This window comes from Hemitrygon akajei, chromosome 9 (assembly GCF_048418815.1).
Source record: "Hemitrygon akajei chromosome 9, sHemAka1.3, whole genome shotgun sequence".
Taxonomy (NCBI): Eukaryota; Metazoa; Chordata; class Chondrichthyes; order Myliobatiformes; family Dasyatidae; genus Hemitrygon; species Hemitrygon akajei.
Window position 1 is genome coordinate 44178939 of NC_133132.1, and position 6224 is coordinate 44185162.

Below are 6224 nucleotides of genomic sequence, written 5' to 3' on the forward strand. Positions count from 1 at the left end.
AACATGGCAAATCCAGCCACGAACTGCCCCTTCTCACAGGGAGGGGTCCTCCTTTTATACCCTGTAAAAACAACCTGTCACATGACCTCTACTGGCGGGAAAATGACGTCACTCCACCATCACAAGACCATTACCTCGTCCAGTATAGCTTCAACGCCTGTCACGTGACAAGTACACCACTGTCACGTGTACGTAACACTTGATATAAAAATGCTCCCGGACTCAACTCAGCCGTCATTTGAAGCTGAGAGCTACCATCGCGTTGAGCCTTGTCATGACTACAACCTGCTCCGGGAGGGAAGAGAGAGAGGAATTACATTTTTAGCCAAAACTCGATCCCACCCACGACAAAATGATTAAATTGTGGGTCGTGTTTTTGATGGTTGTTGAAATAGCAGTTTTAGCGCAAACCCCGGTAGGTACAAATCCCTGATCTCTCTGTACCGCGTGTCCGGCTGTGAATCACAATGGTATCGATTCCCGACAGGTTTCAGCAATAGAAAGCTCGTCTTCGGACGCTAACCCAGCGGACGCGACAAGGTTTCTGAAGTTTGTATGATGCCGGATCATTGTCTTACACAATGATAGCTGGTTGAATTCAGGAGTGGTCGGCTTCGTGTAATGAACTAAATTAACAATTCTGCCACGATAACTTTCCATTGTCCGGAGTTGCCCCCTCCCCCCCCACCCCCACGCTCTCTAAATCGGAATTGTTAACTTACCCCAGCCGGACTAACGGGGTTTTGCCCTTCGCTGAGCTGTTGCTGACTTTTGTCGGCGGTATTGTTTTTCGAGTTTGCCGTTTTCTGACGGTGTTGTAGACAGTCCGTTGTCCTCGCCGGGCCATTGAGTAGGGAGCGGGTCCGGCGGGAAGGAGGCTCGCTGAGCCGAACCTTCTTCCCGGCTCTACTCCGATCACCGCGTAACTCACATTTCAGGGCCACTCCTGACCGGTGACCAGTCCAGCGGAGAAATGCCCGCCTCTCCCGTTTTGTCCATTTTAACGCAAAACCGGAAGCGATGCAAAGTGGACTACAAACCCGGCACAGGATTAAAAATCATTGCACCCAGAATCTCGCGCATTGACGTGCACTGATCCAACAATAAGCGTTTGGGGTGTCGGGGTGGGGATACGTCTCCCCCAATGGAGGTGTAAGACGCCCCTTCCCTCCGCTAGCCTGCAGGTCACCCCTGGGCAAGGTGTAGCCTCCCCTACCCCCTCTACAGGGTGACGGGCGGCCATGGGAGCTGGTGGTGGGTGGTCGTGTGAGCAGCCGGTGCAGATCACAGGTCCTGGTTATCAGACCACTGACACCAGGCAGACAATCTCTGAAGAGTTTTGATAATGGCTGGGGTCACCCGTCTTGTAAAGACACTGCCCAGAAGAAGGTAACGGCAAACCTCTTCTGTAGAAAAATTTATAGTCTTGGATAAGACCATGATCGCCCACGTAATACGAAAGGGCAGATAATGATGATGTTGATGCTGATACCTTGAGGTTCATCTTTTTCCAGGTAGCCAAAAGAGCCCATTGGAAAAATAACTGGCCACATTGTGAGCGTTCCTCACGAGTGATTATATACCTGCATCTGCCCATTGTCTCATTGAGAGAGAGAGAGATTTCCATTTACACTTTCAGTGTCTATTATCCACATGCTATGTGTCACCATAGATATCGGTAGCGTAGTGCCTAGCACAACACTTTACAGTGCAGGTGATCCGGGTTCAATTCCCGCTGTAAGGAGTTTGAACGTTCTCTCTGTGATTGTATTTCTCCCACAGTCCAAACATGCACTGGTCGGTAGGTTAATAAGTGGTTGTAAATTGTCCTGTGGTTAGGCTAGGGTTAAATTAGGGGTTGCTGAGCAGCGTAGCTCAAAGGGCCGGACAGCCTATTCTCAATAAATAAATATTCACTCTATACACACACTGATTCTGTAAGTTGGGTAGATTCTCCTGTGCAATATTTACATGTTGGTGCCCATTCCCCGCATGCACTGTTTTCTAAATTGTCCGTGTCCATTCCCACATAGTTAACGGGTGTGTGTGTTTTTTTTTTTTGCAGGGCCTACCTGAGGATACTACCAGCAGCATGACCACCAGTCAAACAACCGCTGTGTCCACCGCGTCCGCCATCCCCAGCACCCCCACTACCCCCACTAGTGGCACTGGTACAGGAGCCTTCAGACTGCATTCGTTCAACTTGCTGTTCCTCCCTCTCACCATCACTGCATCCGTATTCTACCTCTCCTGCTAAAGGGTGCTTTGGCCTCACTTGGCAACGAGGCAGCACGTCGTTCAAACATCAGCTCAACACCAGGGAGCTCATGATGGGTGCACAGCTCAGCAACTGGTTTTCCAAAGTTATTACGTTGTTCCTCTCGTTTCCTGAAGACCAAATCATCATTGGCGAATGTCACCTTTGATTTCACTTTGCCGGTGTGAAGTGATCACGTTGAACTGAAATGAATTTGGTAGTCCCTTCTCTCACTCTCTGTCTCTGTTTCTCTCTGTCTGTCTCTCTTTCCTTCTTCATCTCTTTGCTGCTGAACTGAGCTGCCCTGATAGTTACCATGTGTGAAAGGAAGAATGATTTGAAGAGCTTTCTGTCGACACTCTGCCCGTGTATCTTTCTTTTTTCCCCGGTGTAAATAATTAGACTAATTAACCAGCAATTTTCTGTTGAAGTGAGGCCTGGTGAGACCTTTAATTCTCCGGGAAGCCGCTCATTCGATGATAACAATAATAATGGACATTCAGAGAAAACCTGTTGAAGGTCAGTGGGACTGTTGAAAGAACCAGACGGTCAAACTTCAGTCAAACTTCACACCCTAGGTATGAGTGTGTGTGTGTATATTTGTACTTTTGCACAGTACTGTATGTCAGTCTGAGATTCAAAGAGTAAGCTTTGTTAGACGGTGATGCACACTTTAATTCTGAAATCATAAAGGAATGAGAACCACAGATTCTGAAAGTCGCCATCTCCTTAAGTGACTGTAGTCAGTGAGTTTGGCTCCTTGGACTGACACTGACCCATGGTTCATGGTACTGAACTGTCCAAATAAAATATCTGGTAATGTTTTAAAAGACAACTTTGTTTCACATCCAGTTCATTTTTAGCAGCACTAATGGCGTTTGGCAAGTACTGTATTCTCTGAAAACCTCTGCTTGTGTTGTAACCAATTTCTAGGTGTCGTAGTTTCATGGCATTTTGTTTTGGAACAAAATCTATAGGTTTGTTGTTTGTATAATTAACTTGTGATTCTCGATTTAAAAATAAATATTGTTTTATTGGGGACTTTATTGATATTTCTGCTGTATATAAAAAGTACTGGAAATCATTTAAAGAATCAGACATTTAAGCCTTGCCTCAAGCTACTTTGGAAAATTAAAAAAGGATTCTTGAATTATTTGAATAAACGAATTAATTATAAAAATAAACTACGTGCTGTGAGATGGTGTAGGTCATTATACCGAATGCCTTGAGTGGAAAATGCATTCTTCAGTTCCAAGACGAGTAAGTCAAAAGTAAGGACAGATTCCAAACACCCCGTCCTGATTCAAATAGAGTTCACAGGTATTCAGCCGGCCAGGCAGCATCTATAGGGAGAAGCGCTGTCGGCATTTCGGGCCGAGACCCTTCGTCAGGACTAACCAAAAGGAAAGATAGTAAGAAATTTGAAAGTAGTGGGGGGAGGGGGAAAAGAACCCTCGACCAAAGCGCCCCACACCAGCTTGCAAGGTCAATGATGGACATCCTGGTGGAGGGGCACAGGACTAGCTGCCTGTTTGACACGGGCAGCACTGAGAGTTTTATTCACCCGGACACGGTGCAACGCTGCGGGACTCGTGACACGGCCGGTAAGCCAGAGGGTCACCATGGCTTCTGGGTCGCATTCCACAGACATCCGGGGGGGTTGTGTAGTGACATTGGTGGTGCAGGGCACAGAAAATCGGGACTTTGCGCTACTGGTCATGCCTCACCTGTGCTATTGGGGCTGGACCGGATGGTGGACCAGTGCCAACTGAAGGCCACATTTCCCTATCTGGATAACATCACCATCTGTGGTCACGACTGGCTGGATCACAACACCAACCTCCAACTACTTTTCCAAATGGCCCTTCTTTCCGCAGCTGGAGCAGGTAGCTTCTCGGGCCGGGCAGCGTTTTCGGGGGTGCTTTTCGAGTCCGCAGAAGTAACACTGCGCGGACTTGTGGCTGGCAGCAGCTGTGGTCGGTTTCGGGGAGTTCGTGGACTCGTGAGTGGCAGCAGCGATGGTCGATTCGCTCGCGGGTGGCGGAGTCTGTGGTGTCCACAGAACCGGCGGGGGATCACGCAGCTGGACAGTGTCAGCATTGTGCAGAGCAGCCTCCAGCGTGTCGGCCATCTCGATCGCTGAGCGTAAGGTAAGATCGGCATTTTCCAGCAGCAGCTGGCGCATGTACACTGACCTGATCCCTGTAACAAAGGCGTCTTGTACCAGGAGCTCCGCATGCTGTTCCGCCGTTAGTCCCCTGCAGTCGCAAGTTCGCACGTGTGTCTGTAGGGCTTGGAGAAACTCCCCGCACGACTCGCCAGTTCGCTGCCGCCGCGTCACTAAGCGATGTCTTGCGTAGACGGTGTTCACTGGCCGCAGGTACTGTCTTTTGAGGGCGGCCAGTGCCCGTTGGTAGGTCGGCAGGTCCCTGATAAGGAAGTAAACTTTCGGGCTGACCCTCGAAAGGAGGATTCTGTGCATAATAGCGGGCTCAGTCACACGAACCTCCTCCAAGTCTGATTGGAAGCATGCAAGCCAGAGTTCAAAGGCAAGAGCTGCTTCTGAGTCTTGAGGATCAATGTCCAATTTTTCCGTACGTAAAATGCTTTCCATGTTTTAAAACTTCCAGCCAATAAAATTGATGCACCATCAATAACTCTGAGACGTGGGTTAAGGTAGGCTAGAGCTTCATCCCACCCCCTCCGGTCTTCTCCTATCATTTCGCATTTCCCCCTCCCCCCACTACTTTCAAATCTCTTACTATCTTTCCTTTCGGTTAGTCCTGACGAAGGGTCTCGGTCCGAAACGTCGACAGCGCTTCTCCCTATAGATGCTGCCTGGCCTGCTGTGTTCCACCAGCATTTTGTGTGTGTTGTTTGAATTTCCAGCATCTGCAGATTTCCTCGTGTTAACAGGTATTCGGTTTGATTGTAGTGGAGGAGGCCATGGATGGACATATCAGTATGGGAATGGGAAGTTGAATTAAAATGGGTGGCCACTGGGAGATCCCACTTGATCTGGCTGCTCTACTGTCATGATGAGGCCACACTTAGGTTGGAGGAACACCACCTTATATTCCATTTGAGTAGCCTCAAACTTGATGGCATGAACATTGATTTCTCAAACTTCCAGTAATGGCCCCCATCCCTTCCCCCTCTTCACCATTTCCCATCCGCTTTCCTCTCCCTCATGTTATCTCCTTGCCCGCCCATCGCCTCCATCTGGTGCTCTCCCCCCACCCTTTTTCTTTCTTCCATGGCCTTCTGTCTCTTTCACCAGTCAACTTCCCAGCTCTTTACTTCATCCCCCTCCCCCCAGGTTTCATCTATCACCTGGCGTTTTTCTCTCCCCTTCCCCTACCTTTTCAATCTACTCCCCAGCTTTTTTTCTCCAGTCCTGCCAAAGGGTTTCGGCCTTTAACATCGACTGTACTTTCTTCCGTAGATGCTGCCTGGCCTGCTGAGTTCCTGCAGCACGTTGTGTGCTTCGCTTTGGTTTTCCCTGGTTCCGTTCTTGAATAATGGAACATTAGCTACTTGTTAGTCCTCCAGGACCTCACCTGTGGCTAGAGAGGACACCAAGATGTTGGGTCAAAACCACGATAATCTCTTCTCTTGCCTCTCTTGATAACCTAGTGTATATTCCATCAGACCCTAGGTACATAACTACCTTAATGCCCTATAAGAGCCCCAACATTTTCCCCTACTTTACCTTAAAATGCCCTAGAAGATTAATACATTGGGCATTGATTTCCCTATCCTCCATATCCTTCTCATTGGCAAATACTGATGTACTCATCGAGGACGTCACCCACATCCACAACCTCCAAGCACATGTTCCTTCCTTTATTCTTGAGTGGTCCTACCCTCTCTCATTATCCTCTTGCTCCCGGTGTATGTATAGAATGCGTTGGGATTCTGTTTAATCCTGCTTGCCAAGGACTATTTATGACCACTCCTGGCTTTT

General features: G+C 48.5%; 1 long non-coding RNA gene across 1 annotated transcript; it reads left to right on the forward strand.

The window, feature by feature from the left end:
• The first annotated feature begins 248 nt into the window (after positions 1–248).
• Positions 249–2590, forward strand: LOC140732759 (uncharacterized). The gene is made up of 2 exons (XR_012100125.1): positions 249–415; positions 2066–2590. It is a non-coding gene; the product is annotated as an uncharacterized lncRNA (long non-coding RNA).
• Positions 2591–6224: the final 3634 nt, after the last annotated feature.